Here is a 20,598-nt window from a genome sequence, read left to right on the forward strand (position 1 = left end):
TTCAGAAAGAACAAGAGAAGAAAAGCACCAGGCCCAGACGGTGTGACACCAGCCTGTCTGAAAACCTGTGCTGACCAGCTGGCCCCCATCTTCACACAGATCTTCAACAGATCACTAGAGCTGTGCGAAGTCCAATCATGCTTCAAACGCTCCACCATCATCCCCGTCCCAAAGAAACCCAAAATTACTGAACTTAATGACTACAGACCTGTGGCTCTAACGCCTGTGGCCATGAAATCATTTGAAAGACTGGTTTTAGCTTATCTGAAGGACATCACTGGACCCTTACTGGACCCCCTTCAGTTTGCCTACAGAGCAAACTGGTCTGTGGATGATATAGTCAACATGGGACTGCATTACATCCTGCAACATCTAGACAGACCAGGGACTTATGTGAGGATCCTGTTTGTGGATTTCAGCTCGGCGTTTAACACTATCATCCCAAACCTCCTCCTGCCCAAATTAACTCAGCTCTCCGTGCCCACCTCCATCTGTCAGAGCATCAACAGCTTCCTGACAGACAGGCATCAGCTAGTAAAGCTGGGAAAATTCTCATCCAGCACCCGTACGATCAGCACTGGCGCCCCCCAGGGTTACGTCCTCTCCCCACTGCTCTTCTCCCTCTACACAAATGACTGCATATCTAAAGACCCCTCTGTCAAGCTCCTGAAGTTTGCAGACGACACCACACTCATCGGCCTCATTCAGGACGGTGACGAGTCTGCTTACAGATAGGAGGTTAAAGAGCTGGCTGTCTGGTGCAGTCTTAACAACCTGGAGCTTAACACGCTCAAAACTATGGAGATGATAGTGGACTTCAGAAAGGACCCCCCTGCTCTCCCTCCACTCACCATCATGAACAGCACTGTAACGACAGTGGAGTCATTCAGGTTCCTGGGCACCACTATCTCTCAGGACCTGAAGTGGGACAATCACATTGAGTCCATTGTCAAAAAGGCCCAGCAGAGGTTGTACTTCCTTTGCAAGCTGAGGAAGTTCAACTTGCCACAAGAGCTGCTGAAACAGTTCTACTCCGCCATCATTGAATCCATCCTCTGCACTTCTATAACTGTCTGGTTCAGCTCTTCTGCCAAATCTGACATCAGAAGATTACAGAGGATAGTCCAGACTGCTGAGCGAATCACTGGTTCAACCCTCCCTTCTCTTCAAGAACTGTACTCATCCAGAGTGAGCAAAAGGGCTAGCAAAATCACTATGGACCCCTCACATCCAGCACACTCCCTCTTTGAACTGTTGCCATCTGGTCGACGCTACAGAGCACTGAGCACCAGAACGACCAGACACAGGAACAGTTTCTTTCCTCAGGCAATCCATCTAATGAACACCTAACAATAATCGTGGAACACACAACACTAGTATACATTATTTATTTAACACACATACTTATTTACATTTCAAAGGGCTTCACTTTTGCTGCTCTCTGCATGTCTGTGACGAGATGTGCAGCTGATCAAATGTGCACTCCACTGCTGTGGTGCGGAGGCGCGGAGGGAGAAAGGCATCGGAACTCGACACTCGACAGTCTCAACATTTCCTGACCCGACCCGACCTGATATTTAGATTTGTATTTGTTTGACAGGGACCGCTGTGCGCGGAAACACACACACTTGCACACATATGTTCATTTATTTAAAAAAAAAAAAAAAAACAGAAAAAAGGCCACTTTCTCTCGAGGAAGAAAAAGGGCAGGTGCTCAAGCCCCCTTTGATATCTATGTGTGCACGTGCCTGATCTTAATAGTTTACGTTTCTTCCCCACCACAGAAACCGCCACAGGTCCATCAATGCCATCAAAATGATTCATTTTTTTTAAGTGCTGCACGATAAATCACATGCGATTGTCATGCGCAACTCGTCAGTAAAACCAGTTCTGTGATTAGTAGTAAATCTCCATGATGTACTTTCAGATGGAGCGGCATTTAATACACAGAGCCATAGATCACTGACAAGCTACGCAATATCACGTTCATATTCGAAGGCGATTCATCTGCGATTATTAACGCAATATTACGTAGCTTGTCAGTGACTGGTACACTAAAGGAGGTAGAGCTTTTTTGCATTTGGCTCCCAAACTCTGGAATAGCCATCCTGATAACGTTAGGGGTTCAGACACACTCTCTCTGTTTAAATCTAGATTAAAGACACATCTCTTTGGCCAAGCATTCAAATAATGCATCTCATAATCTTTTACTGCAGTTATATCTGATCAAATGCACATTATTATTCTTTAGTTTGGGTTAAACAAATCAAGTTTGCTTGGTTGGAACAGCAGCTACGCTAATTATGTCTCTATTTGTTTCTCTGTTTTTTGCCAGGACAACTAGATGAGCCCCAGATACTAGGATTTACACAAGCTTCAGTCTGGATCCAGAACACCTGAGAAGAGATGATGCCAACCCCTCAGATGACCTCAGATGATGCCAACCCTGAAACAACATACATAACTACCACATTTTGCTATAAGTTTGATTGCATCATATACTAATTGCTGTTAATAGTGTTCATCGTCTGTTTTATTACGTCTTAAATTTATTTTTCCGTACATTTCTGCCATATGTACATTAGCTGATAGTCACCACTGATAAACTACCACTAAATATTGTAGAAACTTAATTGGCTGTAAAGTTGCTTTGCAATGATTTGCATGGTGAAAAGCGCTGTACACATATACTTGACTTGACCATTTAGCGCCCAAACTCTGGAATAACTTACCTAATATTGTTTGGGAGGCAGACACACTCTGTCAGTTTAAATCTAGATTAAAGACCCATCTCTTTAACCTGGCTTACACATAACACACTAACACCTTTCTAATATTCAAATCCATTAAATGATTTTTAGGCTGCATTAATTAGGACAACAGGAACCGGGAACACTTCCCATAACACCCGATGTACTTGCTACATCGTTAGAAGAATGGCATCTATGCTAATATTAGTCTGTTTCTTTCTTATTCCGAGGTCACCGTAGCCACCTGATCCAGTCTGTATCCAGATCAGATGGTCACTGCAGTCACCCGTATCTAGTACGTATCCAGCCCAGATGGTGGATCAGGAACTAGAGATGACCTCGACAGCCGTGAATGTCAGCGGAGACCAGGACAATTAGATGAGCCCCAGAGACAGATCCCCAGTAAAGACCTTGTCTCCTAGACGGCCACCGGGACAAGACCACAGGAACCGGTTGAGTCCTCTGCTCAATGGGACTTTGCTGCCTGGAATTGAACTGCTGGTTTCGTCTGGCCAGAGGAGAACTGGCCCCCCGACTGAGCCTGGTTTCTCACAAGGTTTTTTCTCCATTCTGTCACCGATAGGGTTTTGGTTCCTTGCCGCTGTCACCTCTGGCTTGCTTAGTTGGGGACACTTAATTTCCAGCGATGTCTTCGACCTTTAATCTGACCTGAGCTGGATGATGACATCACTGAATTCAACGATGAACTGCCTTTAACTGACAATTGAGTGTTTACCATTGTAATTTTGCATTAATGACACACTATTGTCCTAATTAATGCTGTAGACTTGCTTTGACACAATCTGTATTGTTAAAAGCGCTATATCAGTAAAGGTGACTTGTCTGAACGAAGATGGCGTAAAACTAAACTTGAAATACACTTAAATAAACTCCGTCCCTCCCGAACCTATAATAAAAGTGTCCCTCGCGGGTCAAAATGACCCGAAGGCCAAAAATGACACATTTTATTTTTGGTCCAGAAAGCTTATATTGGTCCATTTGTACATTTTATTTTTCAAATTTTTTATGTAGTTTTTTTTTTTTGGTGATTGTTATTTTATTCAAATTAAATTCTGGATATTTTTATGAAAATGAGCATGTTTTTATACTTTTTTCACAAAAAAACAAACAAAAAGTTCAATTTCTGCATTGTAGTAAATCAGCTCAACAGTGAAATATTTATGACTAATTATAACTGGTTATGACTAATAATACATATTTAGATTATATCTTCGAATTAACTGTAGCAGAATCAATATTACAATTATTTGATCTGTCCGTCCACCGAGCAGACAATATAATCATTCATCAATTCAAGAAAAGATTATTTTCCTGGCCAAGGAAGAATAACTGTCCTTCTTTATGCAGTGCTAGAAGTAATTTAGCATTTTGTAGCAAGGGTACAAAACATTCCTTGACTTTGAATTGTGAGCAGCAAACAGAGGCAATCAATCGTGAATATAAGGGATTTAATAAATGAAACTATATCTAACATATAACTAACTAGGCCAAACACATGCAGAATGAAACAAAGTAAGGAAAAGAGAGAGGAAAGTAAAAGGATGGCAGTATTTCACATCAATTTTAAACACAACCTTTGAGAAACATCAGAGAATCAAAAATCACCTTAAAAAGGGCTGAAACTTAAACACGCATCTAAATAATTGTAAACAGTTACTTGCATTGGCTTCGATTGCTGAACAAGAGTCCTGATGCGGTAGACAACGGAGGTCTTTGATGATTTTGTTAGGAGTGAGCTGGAAGTGTACTTCTGGTTCTTCTAAAGACAGGAAAAGTCCACAGTGAATCGAAGTTACTTGAAGATAAAAAACTGCTGGAAAACAAATTCAAGAGGAAAAGACTTGAGTCTTGGAAAGTGTCATCTCAAAAGAAGAGGGTTTTCTGAGCAAAAATCATTTTGGGCTAATCACTTTTGAGGGTTTCTATTCTGGGTGGACTGGCCAATACCAGGCGTGAATTTTTGAGCGAGAGAAGTTTCCTTTGTTTCCCTTTATGGCCCATTTGCATGTTTTATGGCCGGTCTGGAATTGCTGCGGTTTTAACCCAAAATATAGTACAAATCGTATGACGTGTTTCACAATCACATACTGTACATCATTGTTTGAGGAATAAAGAGCAGATAATATTGATACCAAGAAACAAACATTTAGAATAGATTAAACCCAAGATACATCCATACACCTGAATATCAGTGTTTAGGGCTTTAACTAATACAAATAACGAGTGGTAACTCAGCTAATCTAATAGGGAAACATACAAACAACACATGCAATATACCAGATATATTTGTAGAGTATAATAGAGTAAAAAGGTCTTTACGTGTGTGTGTTTGTGTGTGTGTGTGTGTGTGTTAGTTTGCTTGGTCAGCCAGGCCCATCAGTGCCTGGCATCGGGGTCATTTACATCTCTTTGGAAAGTGTTTGAAATCAGATGGGGAGATGATAGTGGGGGACTGGTTAGAATCTCCTTGATAGCAAGGACCCATTTGGCAATTTAGACCCCATATAAATGTAAAGTCTGTGACCAGGACTGTAATTTATATGCAAATGTCAAAGGCTAAAAGGGTCTCTTAAGCCATAAAACCCCAAAGATCATGCATGATTCTACGCAGACGCTACAGCATATTTATATTTTAAACATGATGATCCATCAGGACCTAGGTCACTGACTGTCTCTGATGCCATCTGGTGGGGACAAATTACATAAAATTGCATTTTATGATTACAGTCACTAGAGGGGCCTATTGAATCCTATGGAGATTCTTAAATGAGCCAAACAAGTTAAATCTTTAAAACTACACCAACTTGAGGCTTCATTAAGCTTTCAGATATATCTCAAGGCTTTCAAATATATATCAAAACATTAAAAAAACTATATTTTGTAAAAAAAAAAAATACAATTTATTTTTCATGTATTCCCGGTTCAAGTGTGACAAAAGCAAAAAAGTCTCATAACATAACGATCAACGCTCAATTTTTTAAAAATCTTTAAAAATTAGTTTTGGATCAAAATAACCCGAGGGTTTTAATAATCTTAAAATTTACAATAAAGAAATTCATAGAACACGGCAAGCTTATTTCTCAAACCTTATAAATGCAAACATCAATAACCCCGATTATTATTTAATACAATAGATTCACTAATAAATCATAAAATTGATTATAGTATTGATTATAAGTACCAAGTTTGCTTGCTTCTTCAGAAATAAAGTTATAAACATTAGATCAGGAATCTGTTTAATAAATGATAATCAATCAATTATGCCCCCTCCATTATTAGGTGTAGAGAATACTATTAAAATTGAAAGTTTTACTTTGGTTGATGTTGAGACACTAATAAAGGTTTCAATAGAACTGAGACCATCTACTTGTTCCTTTGATCCAATTCCTACCTCTCTTTTTAAAAGTATTTTTGACTCCATATCTATTGATATCCTTGAGATAGTAAATCACTCCCTGCAGCTTGGCATTTTCCCTTCTGCTCTTAAATCTGCCCTAGTAAGACCTATGTATAAAAAAGGTAGCTCAGATATTTTAACTCCTAGTAATTATAGACCCATCTCAAATCTTACATTTCTAAGTAAAATATTATATAAAATAGTTTTTAATCAGTTGAATACATTCTCAAATGCAAATTCTAAACTAGAGATGTTTCAGTCTGGTTTTAGAAAATACCATAGGACAGAGACCACTCTTATTAAAGTTGTAAATGACATAAACATAAACCTTGACAGAAATTGGCCTTCAGTTCTGGTGCTTCTTGACTTGAGTGCTGCGTTTGATACAATAGATCACCAGATTCTTGTAAATAGATTAAGTGACTGGTTTGTCTATCTGGAAAAGTTTTAAATTGGTTTTTATCATATCTTAGTGAAAGGACATTTGTAGTATCTATTAATAATACGTTGTCTGAATATTACAAGGTACCATATGGGGTTCCTCAGGGATCAGTTTACTGCTTTTTAATCTATATATATGTTACCTCTTGGCCACATCATCAGGAGGCATGGTATCTCTTTTCATAGCTATGCTGATGACACACAGTTGTATGTAGCCGTGTCTTCTGATGACGCTGTGCAAATTGATACACTTGCAAATTGCATCCAAGACATAAATGTCTGGATGTCACAAAACTTCTTACAACTCAACCAAGACAAAGCTGAAGTTTTGGTTATTGGATCAAAAGCGCAGAGAGAGAAATTTACCCCTAAACTAAATATACTCGGATTAAACCCAAGCCATGCGACAAAAAAATTAGAAGTTGTCTTTGATTCTGATTTTAACTTTAAAGCTCATGTACATAATATTACCAAAACAGCATTTTATCATCTGAAGAACACTGCTAAAGTAAGACCATTTCTTTCTCTGAGCAGCACAGATAAATGAATGCATGCATTTATAACTAGCAGGCTTGACTATTGTAATGCCCTTCTTTCTGATCTACCAAAGAATACAATTAATCCAAAATACTGCTGCTCAAATATTGACAAAAGCCAAAAATAGAGATCATATTACACCAGTATTAAAGTAATTACACTGGTTACCTGTTAGTTTTCATATTGATTTTAATAATCTTTTATTAGTTTATAAGGCATTGCACAGACATGCTCCAGACTATCTTTCAAAAATGCTTACAGTATATGAACCCAGAAGGACTCTTAGATCCTCTGACTCTTTTCTTCTAACTGTACCTCATAGCAGAACTAAAAAAATTGTTGATGCTACTTTTAGCCATTATGTTCATCGCCTCTGGAACAACCTTCCAGAGAACATAAGATGTGCTGAAAAAATTAATAATTTTAAATCTAAATCAAAAACATATATTTTTTTTAGTCTGGCCTTTCTGTAAAGACTTATAAAACCTCTGTATATTTCATGTGTTTTGTTTTGCCTCAATTTTACTGTTTTATTTTATATTTCATATTTCAATCTTTCTAAATGTCATTCTTATTTGTGTATTTTAATGGGTCAATTTTATTTCAGTTTTAATTCTGTTCAGTTTAATTTTTATTAATTGCTTTATCATTTTCGTTTCTTCTTGTCTGTAAAGCACTTTGAATTGCATTAATCTGCTTAGAAAAGTGCTATATAAATAAAACTTGCTTGCATAAATATGACCCAAAACATAATTAGATTTTCACACAAATCCTAAAAGTAGACAAAGAGAATCCAATCAAACAAAGGAGACAAAAATATATACTTTGTCATTTATTTATTGATAAAAATGATCTGGTGTTAAATATTTGTGAGTGGCAAAAGGATGTGAATCTTCGCTTTCAGTATCTGGTGTGACCCCCTTTTGCAGCAATAACTGCATGTAACGCTTCTTGTAACTGCTGATCAGTCCTGCACAACAACTTGTAGGAATTTTAGCCCATACCTCAGTACAGAACCACTTCAACTATATGATTTTGGTAGGTTTCCTCCCATGAACTGCTTGCTTCAGGTCCTTCCACAAAATTTCATTTGGATTAAGCCCCAGAATTTGACTTGGCCACTCCAAAACCTTAACTTTGTTCTTCTTTAACAATTCTTTGGTAGAACGACTTCTGTGCTTGGGGTCGTTGTCTTGCTGCATGACCCACTTTCTCTTGAGATTCAGTTCTCGGACAGATGCCCTGACATTTTCCTTCTGAATTTGCTGGTATAATTCAGAATTCATTGTTCCATCAATGATGGCAAGCCATCCTGGACCAGATGCAGCAAAACAGGCCCAAACCATGATACTACCACAACCATGTTTCACAGATGGGATAAGGTTCTTATGCTGGAATGCAATGTTTTCTTTCTCCAAACATAACACTGCTCATTTAAACCAAAATGTTCTAATTTGGTATAATCATTCCACAAAACATTTCTCCAGTATTCCACTAGCTTGTCCACATGATCTTTAGCAAACTGCAGATGGGCAGCAATGTTCTTTTTGGAGAGCAGTGGCTTTCTCCTTGCGACTCTGCCATGGACACCACGGTTGTTCAGTGTTCTCCTGATGATGGGCTCATAAACAGTAACATTAGCCAATGTGAGAAAGGCATTTAGTTGCTTAGAAGTTAGCCTGCAGTCCTTTGAAACATAGTGGACATTTACACGTCTTGCTTTTAGAGTGTTCTTTGTTGGTGGAGCACTCCTGGGGAGGGTAACAGTGGTCTTGAATTTCCTCCATTTGTACACAATCTGTCTGACTGTGGATTGGTGAAGTCCAAACTCTTTATGATGTCTTTGAAATCTTTTCAAGCCTGATGAACAACACCAACTCTTTTTCTGACGTCCTCAGATATCTCATGTGTTTGTGCCATGATACACTTCCACAAACATGACCAAACTTTGATAGATCCCTATTCTTTAAATAAAACAGGGCACACACTGACACCTGATAGTCATCTCACTGAATAAAAACACCTCTGAACAGATGAACTCTAATTTCACCTTCAAATTAACAGCTAATCCTAGAGATTCACATACTTTTGTTGCTCACATATATGTAATATCGGATAATTTTGCTGAATTAATAAATGACAAAGTATATATTTTTTATCTAATTTGTTCTCTTTGTCAGCTTTCAGGACTTGCATGAAAAGCTGATGATTTTTTGGGTTATATTTATGCTTATATTTATATGTATGTGTGTGTGTGTGTGTGTGTGTAGTGTAATTAATTTAAAATACTAAATCAACTTTTCTATTTAAATTTCGTTGATTAATTGAATAACTGATGACAGACAAAGTAGAATCCCAGTGGTAATCTGCATCCCTCTTACAGTGTAAGTATTATGAGCATGTGCATCCCCAAGACTTTCCTAACATTTCCTTGTTTCACCCAACTACTCTGTTAATATCTCTCCATCTCATATTAAAACACAGAATGCAGAATGCATATCTTGTACAGTAACTGCTAAGCCACAACTTCAACAGCACTCTACTTTAATTGAAAATAAAACTTCACTGAAGAATGTCATAACCTTAGAAAGGACCTCATATTTGATATAAACTATTCCACATTTCCCAGTATGACACACATTCAAAAATAATTGAGGAAAGGAATCAGGTATGCCCAGCATTGAGCCCAGCTGCACAACTTATATTAATCAAATACATTATTATTACCTCTGAATTACCTGTATAAATGATTTAACAGAAAGAATCTATGACTTTGAGTCAATCTGACTTGCAAATTAAATTCAGAATCAATAATTAATGGATGGATGATGTGGGGATTAGGCCTGTTTCACATATCCTGCACTTCCCTGTGCATGAGCAGTGAGAGCGTCATTGCAGACTCATATTTCGCTTTCACACTGATAGAGCTTCTGCAGTGCAACAGAGCAGCCACTCTGTACTGGAAATTTCTGATTTATAACATTGAGTATTTCCTTTAAAGTATTTAGAGTGCATACACTTTCTTTATTATAAAGTATTATAATGTTGAAATGTTTGTAGAATAAAATGTTGGTGGTCATAAAACTGGAGATCATTTTGGTTAATTATTTTGTTTTAATTATACAGCATACTGTTTATAACGGATATTTGGCTGCTCACAACGTTAAAGACTGGGGTGCTAAGGGCCATTACAGTGGGTTTATTTCCCGGGGCATGTGATGTCTGCACTTGTATATACCAGTGTTTTCATTGCTGTTCCTGGTGCAGCAGTGTGGAGCTGAGGGGTTTTGTTACATGGCACTGTGCTCACCAGACTGCCTGATTGACTATGTAGCATTTTATAGCATGTGTTTATTGGCCCCTTCTTCCTTGGTACAAGTAACTGGGGGTTTATCATTCATGTACTTGTAGTCAACGCTGGGAGCACTGATGTAGTGCTCTACCCCACTACTGTAATAGGTACATTGCAGGAGGTATATCTGGTGAATTCTACTCTGTTGAATTGGGAACATTAACTGAAGAAGAACAGAAGCAGAGTTGAGCCCTTCTCTGGGAGTTTCAAAATGTGTTCACCACTCATGAAAGAGCTTTAGGGTGTACAAACCTCTAGTCGCATGACTAGACCTCTGACCTCTGACTTGACATATTCCGGTCCGACAGTGGTGCAGGCGTATTCCACCATCAGAATACAATCTGGCAAAGACCCATAGTTGCTAGATGCACAGATCATTCAGGAGAGTTGCAGTCTATATGCCTTTCCGATCATATTAGGATGTGTTAACTGCCATCAACTTAACTCTAAGTCCTGCAAAGACCCCTTCCCATTGCCTCAGATTGAGGAAATGTTGGACCTCTTTGGCAGGTGCCCGTTGGTTCTCTACATTAGATCTGACCAGCGGGTACAACCAAGTTCCAGTTTTTGAACCCAATGGTGTCACGACCGCTTTTTGTATACTCTTTGGACTTTTTGAATGGAATGAATTGTGTGCCTTTTGGCCTGCATAATGCACCAAGTACTTTTGGTGACCAAAGGCATCAGTCTGTCTTGTTATACCTTGACAACATTAGTTTGTTCTCTACATATGTGCAGCAACATTTGCAGCAACTGAGGGTTGTGTTGGGTCATTTGAAAGCTGAGGACCTTTAGGTAAAACTGGAAAAGTGCAATTTTTTTGAGAGGAGATGAGTTATCTGGAGCATGTTATCTTCTTTTCGGGGGTTGTGACAGGTCCTAAGAAGATTGAGGCTGTAGTCCAGTGGGCTCGCCCTACGACGGTGTCAGAGCTGCAAACTGTCTTAGGTTTAGCCAGCTATTATAGGTGCTTTGTGGAGGGTTTTGCCAAGTAGGCAGCCCCATTACTCAAAGTAGTGTCAGAGTTGATGAGAGTTTAGTCTAGTAAGCATGGTCAGGAAGTAACTGCGGTATGGTCAGAGCAATTTGAGGAAGTGTTTCAAGCTTTGCTCCGGTGTTGGCCTATGTGGATTTTACTCATCCCTTTATTTTAGAGGTTTATGCCAGTTATGTTGGACTAGGAGCAGTACTAGCTGGTTATAGAGGTAGGGAGGAAGTTCTGGCAACAGGGGCAATGTATTGTACAAAGTGCTATACAATTAAAGGTGACATGACTTGAATGAGATGTTAATTGCTTAACTACGATCAACTGTGATTTGACTTGATTCATGACGATCAACTGTGGCTTGACTTGATTCATGAAGAACAACTGTGACTTGACTTGGTTCATGAAGATCAGCTGTGACTTGACTTGACTCATGAAGATCAGCTGTGACTTGACTTGGTTCATGACGATCAACTGTGACTTGACTTGACTCATGAAGATCAGCTGTGACTTGACTTGATTCATGAAGATCAGCTGTGACTTGACTTGGTTCATGAAGATCAGCTGTGACTTGACTCATGAAGATCAGCTGTGACTTGACTTGATTCATGACGATCATCTGTGACTTGACTTGACTCATGAAGAACAAGTGTGACTTGACTTGACTCATGAAGAACAATGTGCATCCCCAAGACTTTCCTAACATTTCCTTGTTTCACCCAACTACTCTGTTAATATCTCTCCATCTCATATTAAAACACAGAATGCAGAATGCATATCTTGTACAGTAACTGCTAAGCCACAACTTCAACAGCACTCTACTTTAATTGAAAATAAAACTTCACTGAAGAATGTCATAACCTTAGAAAGGACCTCATATTTGATATAAACTATTCCACATTTCCCAGTATGACACACATTCAAAAATAATTGAGGAAAGGAATCAGGTATGCCCAGCATTGAGCCCAGCTGCACAACTTATATTAATCAAATACATTATTATTACCTCTGAATTACCTGTATAAATGATTTAACAGAAAGAATCTATGACTTTGAGTCAATCTGACTTGCAAATTAAATTCAGAATCAATAATTAATGGATGGATGATGTGGGGATTAGGCCTGTTTCACATATCCTGCACTTCCCTGTGCATGAGCAGTGAGAGCGTCATTGCAGACTCATATTTCGCTTTCACACTGATAGAGCTTCTGCAGTGCAACAGAGCAGCCACTCTGTACTGGAAATTTCTGATTTATAACATTGAGTATTTCCTTTAAAGTATTTAGAGTGCATACACTTTCTTTATTATAAAGTATTATAATGTTGAAATGTTTGTAGAATAAAATGTTGGTGGTCATAAAACTGGAGATCATTTTGGTTAATTATTTTGTTTTAATTATACAGCATACTGTTTATAACGGATATTTGGCTGCTCACAACGTTAAAGACTGGGGTGCTAAGGGCCATTACAGTGGGTTTATTTCCCGGGGCATGTGATGTCTGCACTTGTATATACCAGTGTTTTCATTGCTGTTCCTGGTGCAGCAGTGTGGAGCTGAGGGGTTTTGTTACATGGCACTGTGCTCACCAGACTGCCTGATTGACTATGTAGCATTTTATAGCATGTGTTTATTGGCCCCTTCTTCCTTGGTACAAGTAACTGGGGGTTTATCATTCATGTACTTGTAGTCAACGCTGGGAGCACTGATGTAGTGCTCTACCCCACTACTGTAATAGGTACATTGCAGGAGGTATATCTGGTGAATTCTACTCTGTTGAATTGGGAACATTAACTGAAGAAGAACAGAAGCAGAGTTGAGCCCTTCTCTGGGAGTTTCAAAATGTGTTCACCACTCATGAAAGAGCTTTAGGGTGTACAAACCTCTAGTCGCATGACTAGACCTCTGACCTCTGACTTGACATATTCCGGTCCGACAGTGGTGCAGGCGTATTCCACCATCAGAATACAATCTGGCAAAGACCCATAGTTGCTAGATGCACAGATCATTCAGGAGAGTTGCAGTCTATATGCCTTTCCGATCATATTAGGATGTGTTAACTGCCATCAACTTAACTCTAAGTCCTGCAAAGACCCCTTCCCATTGCCTCAGATTGAGGAAATGTTGGACCTCTTTGGCAGGTGCCCGTTGGTTCTCTACATTAGATCTGACCAGCGGGTACAACCAAGTTCCAGTTTTTGAACCCAATGGTGTCACGACCGCTTTTTGTATACTCTTTGGACTTTTTGAATGGAATGAATTGTGTGCCTTTTGGCCTGCATAATGCACCAAGTACTTTTGGTGACCAAAGGCATCAGTCTGTCTTGTTATACCTTGACAACATTAGTTTGTTCTCTACATATGTGCAGCAACATTTGCAGCAACTGAGGGTTGTGTTGGGTCATTTGAAAGCTGAGGACCTTTAGGTAAAACTGGAAAAGTGCAATTTTTTTGAGAGGAGATGAGTTATCTGGAGCATGTTATCTTCTTTTCGGGGGTTGTGACAGGTCCTAAGAAGATTGAGGCTGTAGTCCAGTGGGCTCGCCCTACGACGGTGTCAGAGCTGCAAACTGTCTTAGGTTTAGCCAGCTATTATAGGTGCTTTGTGGAGGGTTTTGCCAAGTAGGCAGCCCCATTACTCAAAGTAGTGTCAGAGTTGATGAGAGTTTAGTCTAGTAAGCATGGTCAGGAAGTAACTGCGGTATGGTCAGAGCAATTTGAGGAAGTGTTTCAAGCTTTGCTCCGGTGTTGGCCTATGTGGATTTTACTCATCCCTTTATTTTAGAGGTTTATGCCAGTTATGTTGGACTAGGAGCAGTACTAGCTGGTTATAGAGGTAGGGAGGAAGTTCTGGCAACAGGGGCAATGTATTGTACAAAGTGCTATACAATTAAAGGTGACATGACTTGAATGAGATGTTAATTGCTTAACTACGATCAACTGTGATTTGACTTGATTCATGACGATCAACTGTGGCTTGACTTGATTCATGAAGAACAACTGTGACTTGACTTGGTTCATGAAGATCAGCTGTGACTTGACTTGACTCATGAAGATCAGCTGTGACTTGACTTGATTCATGACGATCATCTGTGACTTGACTTGACTCATGAAGAACAAGTGTGACTTGACTTGACTCATGAAGAACAACTGTGACTGGATTTGACTCAGGATTTGCAGCTGTGACTTGACTCATGAAGATCAGCTGTGACTTGACTTGGTTCATGAAGATCAGCTGTAACTTGACTTGACTTATGACAATAAACTGTGACTTGACTTGGTTCATGAAGATAAGCTGTGACTTGACTTGCCTCATGATGATCAACTGTGACTTGATTTGACTCAGGATTGGCAGCTGTGACTTAACGGGGTGCTGTTGTGTCTGCCATTTTGTGAGTGTGATCTAGTGTGGCCGCCATTACACGAGTGAGTGCGAGGTCGCGTTCCTTCACAACACCCACAATGAACGTTGAACCAACAGTCAACAATGCATAGTCCATAAAATCACTTAGAGATGAACGGGGATTCTCACGTATTAGTCACGATTTGAGCGGCTGGTTAATGCCCTCACAAAAGAAGTCTATCAGCACACAGTCCGGCAGATCAGAGAAACATGCAATATCTAAATACTCTTGAATATAGCTCTCGAGCGATCGGGTGCCCTGCTCGAGAGCTAATAACAGTCTTGCGGTTTCCATACCTGGCCAGTGTCGTTCAGGAAAGCCACTGGATCCTTGTGTGGCCATGTATTCTGTTACGGAGGGAACACAGGAAGCGTGCGGATCCATCTGCAAGGCTTTATTAACAGGGATGTGGTCAAAAACAGGCATAGGTCAGAAAATGGCAAACAGATATATTGATGGCAAGGCAAGAGGAATAATCCAGGTACAAGGCAAAGGTCCAAGCAGGGGCGAACATTATCCAATTGGCCGAGACTCTAGGGATTCTCCAGGTACACAGGCAAGGGATCAGAACACGGGGAAACAGATAAGGCAAGATGAAGAAAACAAGGAAAACAAGACACTAGGCTCGGTAATGCAGCTATCGCTATATGAGTGATAAACGCAGAACAATACACAGCGATCTGAACAGGAAATGAGAGAGTGTTAAATAGAGTGTGTAATGGCTCTCAGGTGAGCGTGTTATTAGTGACGGCTGTGTGATCAGTGAATTCAGCTGTGTAAGTGCAATGGATGATGGGAACTGTAGTCCGGAGTGACATGTAACAGTCTGTGTAGTGTGAGAGTCAATGTAATGGTAGAATGACCTCTAGTGGCAATCGGCCAGAAGGCCACGGACCGGATGCGTGACCGCTGTATCTCTCTATTAGTGCTGGATCTTAGCATTGCGTTGACACTATTGACCAGTACATTCTTTTAACCCTCATAAGGTCCTCGTTTCCTGTTTACACTAAGGGTCTTTGGGGTCAATATGACCCCAAAATTGAAAGAGTAATTTGTAAAAAATATATAAATTTTTAATCATACAAATAATATATAATTTGTTTTTGTTTACTTCTCATCTATACATGAATGTTTTTGGAGATATTAAGTACTTTTGTACCTGTTTACCACAAAATTTCTCAACTACACCATTAGCTTGCATGCGAAATATTAAATTTTTATGAAAAAATTACTTAAATGATGATCTAAATGTAATTTAAGTTGTTTCTGAATATTGATCTAGGTTTTAGGTGTAAAATTCTGCCATCTGCTGGTTAGAGAAAAACTTGTAGAAATCTGAGTTTTTGAAAGAATAATGTAGTGACCATATATATCCAGCAGAGGTCCATAGAGATCCATTCATTTTTCTGGAAGTGGCCAACTGCTCCTCTCACAACTTTTCTGATATATATTTTGAATATATATTGAAACATTATAAAAACATTAAAAACAGTATTTTTCTGAAAGGTTAAAATTTGTTTTTGTTGTTTGAGGTATTTTGAAGTGCCTGCTTTTGCAATAATGCCACATAAGTTGTCACTAAAACTTGATTGCAGGCACATATTTATTTCAATCTAAAAAGTAAAATAAAAACTATTTATTTTACTTAAATGTAAATAAAACCAATACCAAAAAAACAAAAACTAAACTAAACTAAACTAAAAAACAACAACTGCAATAATCAGATATGAATGGTGGGTGTGAGAGTGTGTGCGTGTGTGTGTGTACGTACGTGAGTGAGTATGCTCGTTCCACACTGCATTTGTGCTCTAGTATCAGGCTTTCATTTTTGTGTGGACATTTTCAGATTTATGCAGGATTTATTGATTTTATTTGCCAATTTTTATAAAAATGTTCTTTGTTGCAGTCACACGTTTGTGTGTGTGTGCGAGTGTGTGTGTGTGTGTGTGTGTGTGTGTGTGCGTGTGCATGTGAGTGAGCATGTCTTTTATACATTGCATTTGTGATCTAGTACCAGGCCTTCATTTCTGTGTGAAAATTTTCAGATTTATACTGGATTTATTTTTTACTTTTTTTGACAAATTAAATAAAAATATAGAGATTGTTTTGCATTTCCCATTCATTTTCAATTGGGTCATATTGACCCCAAAGTCCAGATTTGTAAAAAAATAAAAAATAAATAATATTACATACCTTCAGAACAACCGAATCAAGCCCGTTTTTTAAATGTGAATACAGATAGAAAATGTTGAAAAGTCACAAAATCTTATTCCACTGAGATTAAGGGAACCATTTTTTTTAACTAAAGAAAAGTTGATTGGGGTCATATTGACCCCAAGGAACTAATGAGGGTTAAATAGACTAGAAATGTATGTTGACATTCATGGAATTGCACTGGCATGGTTCAAATTGTACTGACCACCATCAATTCATAGCAGTATGGATTACCAAAAGGCTCAGTAATAGGACCTTTGTTTCTACACTCTACATGTTACCCCTGGGAGATATCATCAATGAACATTCAAACAACAGCTTTCACTGTTGTGCTGATGATATGCAGCTCTATATTAATTTGCGGCCTGACGAAACATATCAAAACACAATACTAACAGAATGTATAGTTGATATAAAATATTGGGTGACTAGTAATTTCCTAGTGCTAAAAAAAAAAAAAAGGTTTTAATTATTGTACCAAAAAAACTCTGCATATAATCACCTTGAACACTGTCTAAAATTTGATGGCTGCTCTGTCAATTCTTGGTCATCAGTTCAGATGTGCTACTTGATAGCAATCTTTCATTTAAAAGCCATGTATACAGCATTTGGAAAACCAAATTTTTCCATCTTAAAAATATCTCTAAATTATGATCTATGCGCTCATTGTCAAATGCAGAAATGTTAAATCATGCGTTCATGACCTCAAGGCTAGTTTATTGTAATGCTTTTTTGGGTGGTTGCTTTGCGTGCATAATATCAAACTACAGCTGGTCCAAAATGCAGCAGCTAAAGTTCTTACTAGAACCAATAAATATGACCATGTTAGCCCAGTTCTGCATTGTTCGGGAGGCAGGCAAACTCTGACAGTTTAAATCTAGATTAAAGACCCATCTGTTTAACCTGGCATACACATAGCACACTATCACATTTCTATAATTCAAATATGTTAAAGGATTTTTAGGCTGCATTAATTAGGTCGACTGTAACCGGGAACACTTCCCATACGTCCCAATGTACTTTTTACATCGTAAGAAGAATGGCATCTACACTAATATTAGTTTGTGTCATTCTTATTCCAAGGTCACCGTAGCTGCCAGGTCCAGAATGCAGTTACCCAGATCCAGTCCGTACTAGGGACAAGCAGGCTGAGACCATGGCTCGTGTTCTGGTGAATGAGTGTTTTTTCTAGTTTGGGGTCCCTGGTTGAATTCATTCTGACCAGAGCTGCAACTTTTTAAATCTCAGTTGATACAGAAGTTGTGTAGTCTCTATCAGGTGGATAAGTTGTACAGCACCCCTTTACCTTGAGAAGTTCAATCGAACCTTACATAGTTTGCAACAAACTCTGTCCCCTGAGAGAAAGACATACTGGGCACCTTTTTTAGGACAAGTGATGTTCTGTTATAATACCACTCCACATCAGGCCATGTAATTTCCCATATTTCCTCATGTTTGGGCAGGAGCCGAGGTTGCCTATTGATTTTTTGCTCAGCAGAGTACAGGAGCCAGTGGCAAATAGGGTGCATTAGTAGGTGGAAGAGCACCAGGCACATTTAAAGGGCACCTTTTAAGGTGCTTGAGGCAGGCTGCAGTAAGGTGGAACTTGATCGGCGGGTTAAGGAGCTGCCTTTGTATGAAGGTCATTTGGCTCAGCTGCATGATCATGGGGTCGTCATAATATACATGATCTGTGGAGTTTGACTGGGTGGTCAAAGCTCAAAAGTTTGGTGGATCAGTGTATACAGTAGCTCCAGTACATGACTGGGAAAAAGTATGTCATGCTCATCGGTCATCTTTGAAAACCTGAGCCCAGGGTGAGTCAGCACCTGGTAAACTTCCAGAGATTAGGGTTGAGTTTCCAGTTGAGGTAACAACTGAGGAGGAACAAGTAGATGGAGACTGGTTTATGTGATGTTGAAAATTCCTACTGTGGCCCGGGAAGGTATGGTGGTTAACAAGCTGCCCTCAAGGAGCGACGGACATTGTTGTTTCTAGTGTGGATGATTCAGCAGGGATCTCACATATAGAGGCCAGTGGTAGTGGTATGAGTTCTTTGTCAGTACCAGTACCTACTTGGAGGGGGCCTCCTAGTCAGTCTGGGGTAACCCTATGACATATGGGACGAGAAAGGGCTGGACAAAATTCTAACTTACATCATCTTGCATCATCACTTGTACATAACAGTGCTTTCATTGCTGTTCCTGGTGCAGCAGCGTGGAGCCGACGGGTTTTGTAAATTACACTGTTTGCCAGACTGCCCGATCGACTGTGTAGCAGCTGAAAGCTATTGCTAGCATGTTATCAGACTGTGTTTGCTCTATGCTCCTTCCAGCATGCTTATTTCAGCTTTACTAATGAGAAATATGAAGTCTGTATGGGCTCAATAAAGCAAACCAGTATGTAAGAGACCATTTGAAATACTGTATATATGTTCCAAATATAAGCATGGACGAATTGAGTTATGAAACATTGAAGATGTCTGTGTAATTTAATTTGCAATTTGACAGATTTTCTGTAACTGTCTTTGTACCTTGTGTGTGTATATGTATTGTAACCGGAAATTGCAAATACTTGTGCTGAAATTGTCCTTCTCTGACACCATACCCTGGTAGCACACATACATCATGGAGATGTCTATTTGACGTCTACATTTACATCTGGAAGACATATTTTTAAGAGTGTTTGCTCATATGCAGTATGTCTATAGGGCGTTTCCTTTTAGATGTCAAATAGACGTATATTATATGTTTTAAAGATGTTTATGCTTTAGAATGTGTGTAAAATTGTCATCTTACAGACGTCTGTCAGATGTTTGTACACAGCAGAGGCTTTCCAGATCAAGTTATCTTTAACAGACATCTTGCAGATGTACGTGTGCTATCTGGGTAATGATCAGGCGGGCTAGTAAGCTTAATAAGATGGTGGGCAGACATGAATGTGAGACGCTGATTGTTTGAGTCTACATTGTTTTAATGTGGGTTTTATACTTTATGACAAAAGGATTAACATATTTTTTATCATATTTGCATTCCTTGGTGAGCGTAGCAAGGTATGTTAACTGTAATTAAAGAAATACATGTAAGTAAAAATTAATGTTTGTTGGGTAACGGTTTAGATTACAGCCCACAATGTACAGCGTAATTAAACCGAATTTACAACGTACCTATTTGTAACTATAGAGTACCTCCACAGTACCTACTTGTAGGTATAAGGGAACAATATACAACGTTTGGGGAATAAGGGGGTAATAACATGCGAAATTATAAAGCATTTATACTGTAAGTATTTTATAACTAAAGGGCACCTATTCTGAAATTACGTGGTATGTATGACACACAGATCAAAATTTACAGCGTAAGCATAAATTACAGCTGTATGTATGTGTAGGTAAACGGAAACAATGTGCAATGTTTGGGGGATAAGGGGGTAATGGCTTGGAAAATTAAAAGTATTTATACTGTTAGTATTTCATAAGTAAGATGTAACTATTCTAA

The sequence above is a fragment of the Sinocyclocheilus grahami genome, unplaced genomic scaffold (genome assembly GCF_001515645.1).
Source record: "Sinocyclocheilus grahami isolate Dianchi unplaced genomic scaffold, SAMN03320097.WGS_v1.1 scaffold995.1, whole genome shotgun sequence".
NCBI lineage: Eukaryota > Metazoa > Chordata > Actinopteri > Cypriniformes > Cyprinidae > Sinocyclocheilus > Sinocyclocheilus grahami.